Source organism: Ictalurus punctatus, chromosome 13 (genome assembly GCF_001660625.3).
Source record: "Ictalurus punctatus breed USDA103 chromosome 13, Coco_2.0, whole genome shotgun sequence".
Lineage (NCBI taxonomy): Eukaryota > Metazoa > Chordata > Actinopteri > Siluriformes > Ictaluridae > Ictalurus > Ictalurus punctatus.
Window position 1 is genome coordinate 28450001 of NC_030428.2, and position 16462 is coordinate 28466462.

A 16462-nucleotide genomic window follows, 5' to 3' on the forward strand; every position below is an offset into this window, starting at 1 on the left:
TTGACCTCTCAGCCACCTCGTCCAAGACCTGCCACGTTCAACAAAAACTATGTGAAGAAGGGTTTATTGTGCGCAAGCGAGACGACTGCTTCTCTAATAAACTGTATTGATGTCTTGAGGTAGGAGGTGTGTTGTCATATACACTGAAGGGTGCAGATGCAGCGAGACGACCCAAAGTTCACACAGAATGGGACAATTCCATAGTCGTGCCTTCCACTGAACCAGCTCTACAGGAGACGTCTAACCATTTCCAGCTGAAGACAGAGCTAAGGCGTGGTCTTTTGGACGTGATTCGTCTAGACTTAAGACCCCATGGGCTACGGTCACATCTGTAGTGTTTGCACAAGAGCTCTTCTGCTATGATTTTACATCCCACTTACAGTGGTGCTTGAAAGTTTGTGAACCTTTTAGAACTTTCTATACATCTGACCTAGAACATCATGAGATTTTCACTCAAGTCTTAAATGTAGATAAAGAGAACCCAATTGAACAAACGAGACAAAAATATTACACATGGTCATTTGTTTATAAACGTAGGCACTGTCTCTGCTGATTTGGGGTAAAGAGGAAATGACGTAGGTTTCATTAACCTAACATAAATTCATTTTTGTGTGAATTCTGATCGCTTTTGTGTGAACATTATCGTGTGGGTGATTTTATAAAGAATAAGTGTGGAAATGTCGTGATGCGTCGTAAAGTCAAGTTCGGATCTCGGAGAGAGACTCCCGTAGACGTAAACCGAATCTCGGTTATAATGTTATAATGTGGCAAGAAGCCACATCGAAAAATACAATATGAAAACAAAATGAGAGCGTAGACATGAATATACAGTAAATCTGTGCATAAAGTAATACAAGTACAAAATTTTGATCCCAACGATTAGAACTAAAAGATAAAAATATCTGACCTGAAAAGTGCGTAGTGACATCATTTACCATGATTCTGAAATTATAATATATTCAGCCCTACTAATACTGACTATTTACTTATGTGTTGTTGTGCAAAACGTTCTCAGCCAATCAGAACACAGCGTTTTGGACTCTACAGAAGAATCCGATTGGACGCTTTCTGGAGAAATGTAATTAATTATAGTGTTTGAGCGTTCAGCTTTACAGATGGAAAAATCAGTTAATTATTATTACTCTGATTATACAGAGTGGCCATCATCATCATCATCATCATCCTCTTCATCATCATCATCCTCATCATCATCCCTCTCAGTTTCTCTCGGTTTGAAGGGAAAAGACATCTCCAATCCTCCGGGGTAATTACTCTCGTCTGATTGGACGAGCCCTCAGAGAGCCCTACATTAGTCCTGCTAATTGAGTCAGTGGAATTAAGCTGTCTTGTTTAGCCAACGGTTAAACTGATTAGTGTGACCTGTGGCCGTGTCACTGAGGCTGTAATGAAATCAACCTGCTGCAGTGGCACCGAGCCATGACTTCAAAGAGAAAAAGCAGCAACCACAAATGTACACAAATCCCAGAGCATGTTTTAGTGCTTCCTGCTTCACGACACATCCAGTTCAGCTCGTGAACAGTTTAATCCTCGGTTGAAGTGAATGAGGTGTAATATTAAATTATTAAGCGTTGTGGCTGTTTAGAACTGGCTTTCGGACACTCACGGGCTGCTGCACTGCAGAGTTCACTCATACCTAAGAGGAAAAAATAATAAAAATGATGACTTTGGAATGAAATTATGACTGAAACATCGATGTGAAACAAAAGTGACTACAATGCAAGGGAATGAAAAGGGCTGACGAATATCGATTGAGAATGTAAATGTTTTGGTTACTCCTACCTCGTTTAGTATTCATTACGTCAATATTTCTTACTTCCACTTTGTTTTCTGTTGTTGTTTTTGCTTGACATTTCTTTCTTTTTTCTTTTTCTTTTTTTTTTTTTAAATAATTTTGATACTTCCGCTGTATTTGGCAATAAGTGTCTCCTTTATTGTTTTTGTGGTTCATTTTTCTTACTTCTGCTTTGTTAATTGATTGCCATGGCTAAATTATTTTGCTACTTCCAATTCTTGCTTATTTTTATTACTTCCATTTGCATTACATTTGAGTTACATTAAGGTTACATGTGGGCTACATCAGGGATACATTAAGGCTTGGGTTACAACAGGGCTATATTCAGACTACATCAGGGTTAAGGTTACACTTAGACTCCATCTTGTTATTTCTGCTTTGTTTATTTATTGAAAGTCATTTTTGTTACTTCGTTCTGCATCGGCTGGTGAGAGTCATTACGTTTACTTCCCCCTTTTGAGTGATTCCTATGGGTCATTTTTGTCATTTCCACTGTGCTTATCTTTTGGTCATTTTTGTTACTCATAACACCTTTATTGTTTGGTGTGAGTCATTTTCTTTACCGTTTATTGTTAGTTTATTTCCTCCTTGTTTGTTGTGCAGCGTTGGTAATATTTTACCACGCCGATCATTTGCCGTAGGTAATTTCTCTTACTTCTATCCGAATGATCATTCCTTGAGAAGAAGAAAACTAATGGAGGATTTCCAGCATTTTGTCGTGGAGACTTGACCTGATGTTGCTGGTAATGTATTGAGCAGAATGTCTCCACACACAGGGCACACAGCTAACAAGATTAATGCAATCTCTCGCTCTGTTGCTCGCTCGCTCTCTCTCTCTCTCTCTCACACACACTCCCTCGCTCTCGCTCTCTCTGTCTATCTGGACTCAGTAATATCTGAGAGTCACAATCGTATCTCTGTCATGTCACGATTGTTTGATTTGCTAAATGGAGGGAGACAATGAGATTAATGGTAACTCTGATGGAAGGCGGAGTGCAGAGAGAGAGAGAGAGGGAGACAGAGAGAGAGAGAGAGAGGAGAATTAAAAACCTATAATTATGGTCTCATATCTACTTGGTTTTTAATACAATATTTAAATGCATTTTAAACTCAAGGAATAATATCTGCTCTGTGGTGATCCTACAAGGGTTCCTTTGATGGACAATGTAGAGTGATGTAATGGGCGGAGTGTCCGTCCCCCCCCCCCTCTGTCCACTTCTGTCTGGTTAGTTTGTTCCTGCAATGCATTATGTACACATAATGTAATGTAGCGGTTTGAGCTTTTGTGTGTGTGTGTGTGTGTGTGTGTGTGTGTGTGTGTGGTACGCAATATGTCGGGAGGAGCTGATACACTCCAGGGTGGAGAGATGATGGAAATGGATGAATGGACTCTGTTCTCCCTCAAGGATTTTCCATTAGACTTTTTCCCTACCTCTTTACCCCCCATCCTCTCTCTCTCTCTCTCTCTCTCTCTCTCTCTCTCTCTCTCTCTCTCTCTCTCTCAGAAAGAAAGAGAATGTTAAGTGTCTCACTACAGAGTACACTATAGCAATGTGAGGTTTACGCACCACTGGGGATCTCTTTCTTTCTGTTTCTCTTTGTCTCGCTCTCGGTCTCACGCTCTTATTCTCTTCAATAATAATAATAATAATTTTATTTTATATAGCGCCATTCTCAGACCCAAGGCCACTTTACACAGTATATATACACTCATATGCATGTACTGTGTGTCAGTGCTTATTTAATAGGCCTAGATTATCAGCAGTTAAAGCAAATGAATACATTTGGGTTACAGTTTGGTTGCATTACAGTTACATTTGGATTTCTTTAGGTTTATATTTGAGCTACAGTATGGCTACATGTGAGTAACATGTGGGTTACATTAGGGTTATATTAAGGTTACATTAGGGCTGGGCTTCCATTGATGTTGCTTTGGGCCTAGGTTTACATTGGGGTTACATTAAGTCTGGAGTTACAGGGCTGTATTCAGGCAATATCAGGGTCAAGGATACATTTAGACTACATTAGACCCACTTTAGGATTACATTAGATCTACAATAGAGTTATATTTGTGGTGAGAATCTGACAGCCATGTAGTCACTAACCAATCGTGACTGGACAGGACGTTATGGTTATCCTAATTTTACATGGGGGTGTAGATCACTCCATCTCTCATAACCCACTCCCCCCAAACTACCTAGCCTAGCTCCATAGCTAGTTAACACAGGTACAGTCCAATGAGTGACAGATTTGTTTGTGAGCCTCTTTCTATTTAAGCACATAGCCTTGTACAGCAGCGTCAAAAGAAGCCCCTGAGTTGCTCTGATAAAACATTCGATGATCTGAGAGTGAAAGTGTGTGTACTCGAGTACATCCCACACCATCACCACGTACAATCAGTCAGTTCTTCCCAGGTTTCCCATCAGCCCCTGCACGGTGGGGTCTCTCTCTCTGTAGGGGTCTTTCCTGATTGCTAACTGTAGATTGCAAACATCTCAGAAGGAGGAAATGACAATCAATCCCTCAGCACAATAACCTTCATTGCTGTACACTACAACTTAAGGTAAACACAAAGTTTGTGCTTAAACCAGTATTTTTGTTTATTGAGACAAAGATATAAAATATAACAGCAAAATTAATATAAAATAACATTTGAGTGAAACATTTTACAAACATATTTCAAATATTCTTATTTATATAAAATATATATTTTTCCATGTATACCAAAAAATGAGTCTTATAAGATCTTTTAAGTCTGGTGTGTAAGTGTCATCACTGACATAACAAGAATTTTATCCTCACATTGGATAATTTTCTAAAATATAACTCATTTTTCTCCTCATGACATTGAGTTCTTGGACTTAAAGTTCATACTGACTCATTTAATAGTTATATATTACTCTATCTCCGGCTCTCAGCCAATAAAAATACTCTTTACTGGATTTATCGTAGTGAGGACCGATGTGATCTTGTCTGAGAAACAACTTTGATAAATATCATATTCCATTTTCATACATTATGACTGTATCACTCGCATACTAATCCCTTACTCTCATACTGTCCTTGGACCTTATCAGAATTCTCTCCTCGCATGTCCATCACTCCGTTTCCATGGCGTCATTTTCTGGCCCCTCCCTCCGTCCCTGTGCCGCCCGCTCAAGTGCACTTAACTTTATTAAAGTCGGCCGAAATTAATTACGACCTAGCCGGGACTGATGCACACACCAGCTCTATTTTCATTATTACGAACACCCCTGCCCTTCCTTATCTCTCTCGGAGGTATAGTGCTCACGTTGTAAATCAGATTCTTCACAGAGAGTCGTGACATAGCGGCTTAATGGCTCTTACACAAACTTGCTTAATTGAATTCACGCTAGTGACGGAGCGTCTGCCGACCATCAGGAAGAAAAATTAGAGTGAAAAATGGAAGAATTAATCTGGTGGTGTGTGAGTCATCGATAGCCACTGTGACCCTGAGAAAGTCTGACGCAAATCCCCTACAACCTTGTCCAACTTTACTAAACGTCCCTGATGCCCCAATTTGCATTTCTGAGCAGGACTGACCACGTAGCAATCCTCGCTAATGCATTTTTTCAAGCATCATAATCCAGAGTGGGGTCACGTCCATGACCTCACGGCACGAAGTCTCACGACTGTTAGTGAGTTACAGTATACCAAAAGAAAACATTTTGACATGAGCTTGATGTTAATGTAATTCTCACAAATTCCCTCTTTGGGAACCTCAGCATGTGTTACCATGTTTTGTTTTGCTTTGTGTTCACGTGCGTTTGTTTATATTCTAGTCCAGTCGTTGGTGTGTTCACTCATTTGTGTTCATCTGTTCCATGTCTCGCCCTTCGTTAATTTGTCGATTGATACCCCGTCATGTCAAATTCCATTTGCGTTCATTGCCATGTTAATACAAATGTGTAGAATTTCCCGTGTGTCTGTCCTCACCTGATCATGCTGGTTCGTTGCCGTCTCCCAGTATTCTGGTCCCTGCGATGAACTTTGACAATTACAGAAGTTACACATTTGACACCTTTTATAATTACAGCAGAGTTTCACAGACTTTTAACATTGTGAGCATTTTTGTTAACCTGCAGTCGTGAAATGTTAAATGTTAAAAATGAAAAGCTACTTATATCAACATGATCAAGTACGCAAGGTAGCTAATCTAGCTCTGTAGTTAGTCTGATGTTTATGTAACTAACATTCACCACACTACACTGTCAACTGGCGAGAATTAATGTAGCTGAACACAGCAAAATGTATGATTGTATTTGTGTATCTGGCTTTTAACCATAGACTTTGTTGCAAAGCAGTACAAGTTTTTACGTCATATATATATATATATATATATATATATATATATATATATATATATATATATATATATATATATATATATATAATATGCCTATTTGATCACAAGACATGGTCTCTGGTTCCTGTAAGTTCCTTTCTCTGTATTTTGGTTCTGTGGATTTTCCAAACACCTAGAACTCTACTCTTTAGTTTTCCAAATACCGTCCATGTTCCTAACTTGTTTGTTGCTTCTCTTTCCCCAAATTCCCTATTCTGTTTCTGTCACTTATTTCCTACTTTCCCAACATTTCCTACTTTTGGGTTTCCCAAAGTTCCTAGTGCCTAAGTTCCTTGTTGTCTATTTAAGTTCACCATTCTTAAGTTACAGTTACAGTAACAATGTTTCCAAGTTCCCTACACAATTTCTCTGGATTCTCCAAGATCCCTAATTTCCCTGAGCATTTTAGTGACTATTTTCTCAAATTTCCTATTCTGTCATATTTCCATGGAATTCCTAAATTGGATTGTTCCAATTTACACTATTTCTGAGATTTTCCTTAGCACCTTACTGGCTATTCAAGTTCATTACTCTCTTCCATCATACTTCCATGGGATACCTAAGGTTTGTTCCCTGAAGTACTTGTTTTACACATTTCCTCCTCTGTTTCTGTGTGTTGAATACCTTCTCCAATTCCTTATTCCATTTAGTAATGTTTCCATGGAATTGCCAAGTTCACTTGTTTCCCAAGCTTGTTACTCTCTTTCTTTGGGTTTTCCAAGATCCATAGTTGCCCTAAGTAGTTGCCTGTTTTCTCAAGTTCCTTATTCTATTTAGTCAGGTTTCCATGGAATTTTTAAGTTTTCATGTTCCCTACTATTTCTGTGTGCATTCCATGAGCCCTAGTTTTTACTTTCCATAAAAAGTTACTATTTCTCAGGGTTTTTTTTTTTTTTTAATGATACCTAGTGTACCTGAGCACTTTAATTCCTTGCAAAGTTCACTTGTTCTGTTGTGCTGTAACATGGAATTCCTAAGTTCAATTGTTTAAGTTTCCTACCTCTGTAGGTTTTGCAAGATAAATAGTTGTTTTATTTTCTTTCCAGTGTCTTTTTTGAGCTTAGCAGGTTTTTCCAAATGTCTGTAGTTCTTAAGTTCCCATTTTGCTTATTAACTAGTTCTACTTCCATCACCAATATTGCACATATTTTAAATATGTGGAAATATACAGATTTTTTACTTCTTTACATTTTTTTCCTTTTCTTTCTCATTAAAATATCTCATTATATTGGCGACAGAGTCATTCCAGTCTCTGATCTCGACTCCTCAAATATCAAATGTCAATATTTGTTTGGTACTCGAATGAAATGCCTGTTGGTCCGATTACTGAACGGAGAGGTCTGAATTTATTTTTGGAAGACAAAGCCATTAGAAGGTGATGACATTAAGATTATGATAATGACGCTCTCGTGTGGGTCCTTTTCACTCGGTCAGTTTCACTCTGACGAGACGCGCTCGTGACCTTTTGCTGAGTTTTGAGATGCATAAACACATCCTTCAGAACACAGACAGGAAAAGGGACATTTCTCCTGTGAGTCAGTCTGAACCACTGACTGCATCAACACACACCTCAGGAGAGAGAGCTGGGGAGAATTTACTGTCCTGGAAAGAAGATTTTTTTAATGTTAAAATTCCACTGAGAGGTCGTTATTAATCACTGTGTGGTGCTGTGTATTAAAAAAACAACAAAACAAACAAAAAAAAACCTTTTGTTTATAGAAGAGAAATTTGTATAATAATTACCTGCACAAAACTGAATTTGGAGTCATAACACAACTTGTGAAGGTAAAATAAGATCCAGGATGATTGGAAAATGGTTGTATAATATAAACATTTTAAAACAATATAGCAATCTACATACCTTTCCTCAAAGAAAAGTCTTCCTCATTTTAATGTTTCTTAATTCTTAACCAATAGCATATATGGAAAATATACTAGAACCTCAAAGAATATTGTAAATAAATGCAAAAAAATTGTCAGTTGTTCAAATGTGACTGTCATGTGACCACAAAAAGTATGAGGTATCTTAATTTAATCTTGGACTGCTTTGTACAGCATGTTGTAGCTACTCAAGGCTGCGTCGAACTGAACACAGACTCGCAGTCCTGTTTCTGCCACTTCGCCTTGCAGCCATGTGCGTTTGTGCTTTCCACAACAAGTGGGTGCTGAAGTGGAGCTGTCCATTCAGCAGCCAGGCTGCAGTTGTGCGAGGAGCACATTGGCTTTGGTGTGTGGGCTGCAGGCCCGCCATCACTTCCTGCTAATGTACAGGACCAGGTGCTTTTCTCTCTCAAAGGTCTGTGACAAGAGGGCAGTCCATTTCGTCATTCCATTGCAACCAGTCTGTGTGGCCCTTCTTGATAAGATCTGAGAGGGGGGGGCTAGAGAGGAGAAATTAGGAATGAACGTTCAACAATATGCTGCCAGCCCTGAAACGTCATGTACCTCTTTCTTCTAGGTGGGCTGGACTGGAGACTCCTTTAATGCCTCTATTTTCTTCTCTTGTGGATTTAGTAAGCCCCAGCCAATGTGGTACCCAAAGTACTGTGCCTCAGTCAGCTCCAGATGACACTTCTTTGGGTTAGTCATCAGTCTGGCCTTCTGGAGCTCCCCCATGACCTCCCTGTGGTGGTTTAGGTGGTCTGACCTGGTGGAGGAGTGAATGACTACATCATCCAGGTAGGTGGCTTCAAATTGTCGATACAGTCTTAGTACGATGTTCTTCAGGCATTGGAAGGTTGCCAGAGCTCCATATAGCCCAAAGGGGAGAACCTGGTACTGTCAGTTAAGGCTGTTTTGGGCTTTACATCCAGGGCCACTTGCCAGTACTCCTCGGTGAGATCAAGGTGTGGATATAAAGTGGGCTCTCCCCCACCGCTCCACTAGGTCCACCACCCAGGGTAAGGGGTAGCTGTCAAAATCCGAGACCTGGTTCAGCTTCTGGAAGTCATTACAGAGCCTAATTCTTCCATTGGGCTTTGGTACCATAAAGATGGGGAAGGACCAGGGGCTGGCAGATTCCTCAATGATTCCATCTCGGAGCACCTAGCTGACCTCCTCAATAGTCTGACGGCGAGCCTCTGGGACATGGTAGGGCTGCTGTCATACCACAACTCCCGGTGGGATTTTTATCTCATGGTAGACAAGATGAGTTAATCCTGGGGTGGATGAAATGATGTCAGCAAATTGGTCCACCAGCTCCGTCAGCTCTTCGTTTTGTGTTGGGGTGAGGTCCTGCTGGATCAAAGTATGCTCACTGGGATCTGTGGGGAGAGTGGCAAACGCAGACACCACTGGCACTGGCTCGACCCATTTTAACAGATTAATATGATATAATAAGGTGTCTGCACACTTATTGGGCTGTCGCAGGTAGTAGTATACTGGGCCCATTCTCTCGAGGACTGTATATGGGCCCTGCCAGTATGCTAGGAACTTGCAGGAGGCATTCAGCAGTATGAAGAGCACCTGATCACCTGGCTGGAACTCTCTTGGCTGGGCTGGTCAATTATAGATTATTTCCTGGTCCTGTTGTGCGGCCTCCATGTGCGCCTGGATGATCGGAGGCACTCAGTTGATCTGCCCCGACATATCCTTTATGTTCTAGACGAGACAGTGGCCTGTTCTGGGGCCTCCCGAGGTCGCCGTCCAAAGAGGAGTTTGTAGGGGTGAAGTCTGAAGATGCTCGTGGCATCTCTCGGACAGCGAAGAGAACATAGGAGAGGAGGAGGTCCCAGTTCCTTTCCTCTTCGTGGACCACCTGTCGCAGCATCCGCTTGAGCATCTGGTGAAAATGTTCAACGAGGCCATCAGTTTGAGGTGGAAGAGAAAAAAAAGAACAACATCTGGCCATACCCATCATGTAATAGCCCATCTTTAAGCTATACAGGGCACATTTTACAACATAAGTCATGGTTCTTTCCATTTTTGTGCTTCAAACAGTAATTGGGAACTAATGGCAGGTAAAGTGAGTGAGGAGAGGGGATTGGTCCAGTGAATTGGTCCACAGGATCGGTCCAGTGAATTATTCAAGCCAGTTGTTTGGATTTGTCGCTTTATAGCTTCATACATAATTTGCACAGACTTGTGAAAATCTCAATTCAAATGTCATGCACCTCTCTCTGTCTGTTTTTTTTGTTTTGTTTTTTTTTTACAAAAAGCTAAGGATTGGGGAAACGTTTTTGACCCATAATGCACTGACAACTAAGTCGGTTTTGAAGTGAAATAAAACAAGTAAATTAGCTAAAAGTTGGATAAATTCAGCATCTCTGAGTCATGTCAGAATTCAGTTGAGGGTTAATGAATGTAAAGCACTATCTTGTCTTTCTAAATTTTTGAACGAGCTATTATTTGGCTACAAAGCCCTGCTGAAAAGCAAAACAAAACAAAAAACGATAGGAACCCTTATAGAATTTGTTATGGTTATAATTGTCATAATGGGAATTGTATTGCTTTTAATGGAAACTGTAATGGTCCCTGCGGGACTCTGCTGGTAATTTCTTGCCTTTCATTGGTGGCGTGTTATGTCTAGTGGATGCCATTAAGGAACAACAATGGTAATAGTTTTAATGGTTGGATGATGATTTGTAATGGTATTTGTAGTGGAAACCATTAGAATATCTGTGATTGTTTCTATTTTTTTTTTCAACATTAAAGTGCAATGTTATATTCTCGTATGTGAAAACTCTTCTTTGTGAAACCCAAACCCCGTTGTTTTTAGGTTTTCTCTAAGACTGTGACTGATTCCCAGAGTTTTTATTAAAACGTTAGCGTCTGGAAACAACCTGACCTGTAACTTTTTAAACAAGCCCTTTATACAATACCCCAGATGTCATTCTGCTTCATGCAGCATTTCTCTGAAATTGGTCTCAATAAAATGTTCAGAAAGCACAAGCAGTACGTCTCGGTACAGCTTTATATTTAGCTCGTGAAGGTCAGAAGTAGGAGGGCTTGTTAGGATCCAGTGAATATGCTGCGTCATCCATTTCCTAATTAACTCAATGGGCTTATATATTTAAAAGCCCTCTCTGCACAGTATTTCATTTTTTTTAATGATGAGTCGATGCATGTCTCTCTGCCTCTGCCAGGACTCGTCTATTAGATTAAATAAAGCTCTTTGTGTGGTTTGGCATCTCCTCCATCTCCGAGGACGAGGTTACATTCCTGCGATGGCGCATCTGTGTTTATTAGATCCGACAGTAATGTGATTAAAATTGTGCTGTGTATGATAACACGCATACAGCACCTGATGCACAATACGGATAAAAATAAAAATAAAACATGTACGTGCACTTGCAAGAATTACATTTATTTAATCAGTGATCAAAAATAATCCACTTTAAATCGGTTTAAGAAATTGGAGCTCCAGCGTGGAAGAGTTCAAACGGCACCACTGTGGCGGTGTATGCGTTAATTTCTGTATAAAAACAGAGATAATATATCAACAGTGATTCACCAGGAAGTAGAAATACTGTAGTTAAATATATTGTTGGAATATTTGTACTATTTATCAAACTCAAATTTTCAGAAGCAAATGGCTTTTTTTATTGAACCCAAAATGAAGCTTTTCATATTTTTCATTCTATTTTAGACTTTCAATCGCTTCTCAACGGTTCGATCGCAAAAACGGCTCTTCAGATCGGGGAGAGTCGACTCAAACATTCGACTTGTTTGTGAACGAGAGATAGACACGTCACTCGATTTTTTCTGATCATGTCATACAGGCACTAAAATGAAAAATTACTGAAAGAACTATGAGTATCACTTTGTGGTGTATTTGTGTAGGTTTGATAGGTTTTGAAAGTAACGTGAAAGTAACGTAATGAGTAATCTGATTAATTTTTACATGCAGTATTCCGTAATGTAATCCACTCTGCTTAGCTTCTAGAAATTGTGTCAGGTTAGCTTCTAGAAATCCCCTCAGGTTAACTTCTAGAAATCTCTTCAGATTAGCTTCTAGAAATCTCCTCAGGTTAACTTCTAGAAATCTCTTCAGGTTAACTTCTAGAAATCTCTTCAGGTTAACTTCTAGAAATCTCTTCAGGTTAACTTCTAGAAATCTCTTCAGGTTAACTTCTAGAAATCCCCTCAGGTTAGCTTCTAGAAATCTCTTCAGGTTAGCTTCTAGAAATATCTTCAGGTTAGCTTCTAGAAATCTCTTCAGGTTAGCTTCTAGAAATATCTTCAGGTTAACTTCTAGAAATCTCTTCAGGTTATCTTCTAGAAATCCCTTCAGGTTAGCTTCTAGAAATCTCTTCAGGTTATCTTCTAGAAATCTCTTCAGGTTAGCTTCTAGAAATCCCCTCAGGTTAGCTTCTAGAAGTTAGCTGTTTAATGTTAGCTATAACTAAGTGTTACAGTGTATTTTAAAGTGCTTTTCTCTCTCTCTCTCTCTCTCTCTCTCTCTCTCTCTCTCTCTCTCTCTCTCTCTCTCTCTCTCTCTCTCTCTCTCTCTCTGTATCTTGGGATTGTGGGTAGTGGGAGGAGTTTAGAGCTTAGGAGCACGTTTTTGAGAGTTTGTTACTTTAATCTACTTTCTGTTCTTTCTTAAGATTTCGTGAATAAAGGTTATTTTTATTCAAAGAGCTTTTTGATAAATGTTGTCAAGCGGAGAATTCTCATGTTTGACTCTCAGACATAGATTTAAATGTCCGCCCGATGACTCCATATCTGTGGGAGATGTGTTGGTTGCAGTGGGTTAAATTTCAAGTCAGCTTCTAGGATGAATCAAGCTGTTGTTTTTCTCGCCGATGTTCAGAGGGTAGACGGTTTGATTGAACGTGGAATTACAATTAATGACACGTTTGTCCCAGTACTGCCGTTATCGAGTCCATCAAAGAAAATAGTGCTATCAAATGTTCCTCGGTTCATTAACAATTAAACTATTCAAGGTGTTCTTGAAAGATATGGCAAATTAACAGCACCTATAAAAATGATTCCACTAGGTATGAAAAATCCAGATATCAAGCACGTTATGTCGTTTCGGCGATTATACGTACAGGATATCGAATGAACAACAAGATCCGCTCAACTTGACTGTAAAGCTAACAAATGAAGGCAAAGATTACACAATCTTTATTAGCTCGGATCACATGTGCCCCAACAAAACCCAAACAGATAAGCCGTCTAATCTGCAAACAATTGAGCGACATGTCGGAAAAAATAACGACCTCGTTCCCGATGTTGAAACAGCACCGAAAGAAATACTGATGTGGGAGATGTAGAAAATCATGATAAGGGTGAGGAGATTGTAAATCAGGCCAGTGGTGGAGAAACATCGACTCTGACAGTTAATGAAGATGACAAACGATCAGAAGAAGAACAAACAGGAACAGAAGATAATAAAGCAGATGGTGAACATGAAGCAGCTGAGGATAGTCATACTCATGTGCACTATGAGTTCAGAATATCCTCATTCTGAAAATGACCCAGACGTTGATCTTGAGAGTACAGAGAGCCTTTCTGGTGTAGATGATGCTGAAAGAACAGCATCATCTTCAGAGTCTTTCAGCTCCAGATCTAGATCCAGATCTTTTGCCAAGTAGCTCCATCAGTGTGGGTGAAGAGACTGCAGAAATGCTTGGAGTACAACTTGATTTTGAAGAATCTGTCTGAGGAAAGAAGTCGTAGTGTATCTATACGGGGAAAATATCTTCAGTTAAACAACATGGATTCTTCAACAACTTTCTGTTTTTGGGACTGAGCGGTATATGAATAAGAATTGGGAAGGACTTCTAGAAACAGTGACAGGTAAGCTCCAGAGATGGACGTGGATTCGAGCCCAGCTTTCTTACAGAGGCAGGGTGTTAGCAGTGAACAGTCAAGCTGCCTCAATGCTGTGGCATCGTCGAACAGTGTTGGACCCTCCAGAAGAGCTTTTGATACAACTTCAAAAAGCCTTTGTAGACTTCTTCTGGGGTGGTCGTTATTGTCTTCCCCCGGGGGTACTGTGTCTCCCTGTCATCGAGGGTGGTCAGGGATTCCTTCATTTAGTCTCTAAGGTGAAAGCCATGAGGTTACAAACCGCTCAAAAACTGCTTTATTCATCTGACTCATCAACAATCATCGCTTTTAATAACATTACAAATGTTTTTGGTTTCAGAAAATGTTGTAAAAGACATGTTTGTGATAAGAATTACAGATCTCTTCGTGGAGTTATTTTTAGAGTGAAAAGAACATTTTGGCTTTGATAAACCACTTTTTCATAATCCCTGGTTTTCCCAAAAATGTCTAACATTGATATTTCTAACTTTATTTTAGCTGAGGCGGGAGCACGGTGGCTTAGTGGTTAGCAAGTTCGCCTCACACTTCTAGGGTCTGGGGCTCAAGTCCTGCCGGGGCCATGTGCGTGTGGAGTTTGCATGTTCTCCCCGTGCTGTGGGGGTTTCCTCCAGGTACTCCGATTTCCTCCACAGGCCAAGGACCTGCATGGTAGGCTGAGTGGTGTGTCGTCCGTAGTGTGATTGTGCCCTGCGATGTGCCCGATGCTTTCTGGGATAGACTCCAGGTTCCCTGTGACCCTGAAAACGAGTAAGCAGTAGCAGATGGGTGGATTTTAGCTGAGGTTACTAAAGTTGGGAATTTGTTTGATTTGAAAAATAGAGAGTGTTTTTCAGTATAGAATTTTACTAGAAAGATCGGAGGTATTGAAGAATTTGAAAACATCTTTTCCTACATCTTTGTGGGAATATATAACCAATTTTATGTCAAGTAATTATACAGAAGGTCTTTTTCCAGACGTGTATATAACTAAGGTCTTCTATGATTTCTATGGTGAACAAACAAAATTGATATAACGCTTGAGTAAAGTCTTTCTCTGTTGGACAGTTAAGGGAGAGGAGAGATGTAAAATGGAGAACTCATCTCTCAGTGCTTTATTGTATAAAAACCCTACCATAAAAATCTGGTGATTTACAGTGGTGGAGTTTACATTGTGTATTACCAACAAAAGTGTTTTTGTTTAAATGTAAATATTCACTTTGCACTCTGTGTAACGAACTTGACACCGTGTTTCATGGTTTTTTGTGAATGTTGTAAATTGTCTCCGCTTTTCAATGTTTTGGATAGAATTTTCAGTAATTTAGGGGTAAATTTTTGAAAACAGTGTTTATTTATGGGTGTAAATATTCTCGTGAGGTGGGAAATCTGCACTTTTTCAAAGGTTTTGTTTGGTCAAGCAAAATGAGCCATTTGGAAGGCTTATAAAGCTGGAATGGAAGGACATGAATTCAACATGGTGAATTATTCGAGGCCTTGGTTGAGTCTAGGATTAGATTCGAGCATGAATTTAATAAAATGAATAATAATCTCCTAACGTTCGAGAAGAGATGGAGATAGAGGGTGAAGATCTCTTGTTTAACTGGTAATGAGTTGTTAAATATGATGGTTTTGGATGTTAAAAAGTTGTTTAATGGTGGAACAAAAAGTCTCTCTCTCACCTCCTGACTCACTTCCTTCTGTCTCTCTTCCCACGTCACTGTATTTCTCTCTCTCCTTCGGTCTGGTTCCTATACCACCACTCCATATTCTCTTTCATTCTTTTCCTCTCTCCCTCCATCTTTCTATTTTTTCTCCTACTCACTTTTCTATTTCTCCTCCTCTGCTTTTTCCCCCAATCATTTTATGTCTCTCCCTCTGTCACTTCTCTCTCTCTCTCCCTCTGTCACTTCTCTCTCTCTCTCTCTCTCCCTCTGTCACTTCTCTCTATCTCTCTATCTCTCTCTCTCTCTCCCTCTGTCACTTCTCTCTCTCTCTCTCTTCTCTCTCTCTCCGTCACTTCTCTCTCTCTCTCTCTCTCTCTTCTCTCTCTCTCTCCGTCACTTCTCTCTCTCTCTCTCTCTCTCTCTCTCTCTCTCTCTCTCTCTCTCTCTCTCTCTCTCTCTCTCTGTCATTTCTCTCTCTGTTTCTCTCTCTCTCTGTCACACACCTGACTGCTCTCTGACAGAAGCCTCTTATAAACACATATTAGAAAGATAAAAATGCTAATTAGGCGATGAGGTGTGTGTGTGTGTGTGTGTGTGTGTGTGTGTGTGTGTGTGTGTGTGTGTGTGTGTGTGTGTGTGTGTGTGTTCAGGTCCAGTACAGTTACTAGTGAATGTTAGAATAAAAAGGAGGAACAAAACTCACCTGGTACCAAAACAAAAAAAAAAACACACCAGAAAGACAGATTACGGGGAGAAAAGAAAAAACTAAGGAATAAAAGAAATAATGAACAAACAGGAAAAAGGAAAGAAAAGGAATTTAAGAAAGAAAAGGAGAAATTATAAAGAAGAAGAAAGGGATAAGTA

General features: G+C 39.8%; 1 non-coding gene across 1 annotated transcript in view; it reads right to left on the reverse strand.

Moving 5' to 3' along the window:
- trnas-gcu (transfer RNA serine (anticodon GCU)) overlaps positions 1 to 22 on the reverse strand; it is an 82-nt gene extending 60 nt beyond the window's left edge. Inside the window, exon 1 of the tRNA in view lies at positions 1 to 22. This exon is cut by the window's left edge and continues 60 nt beyond it. This is a non-coding gene — a tRNA (tRNA-Ser).
- Positions 23 to 16462: the final 16440 nt, after the last annotated feature.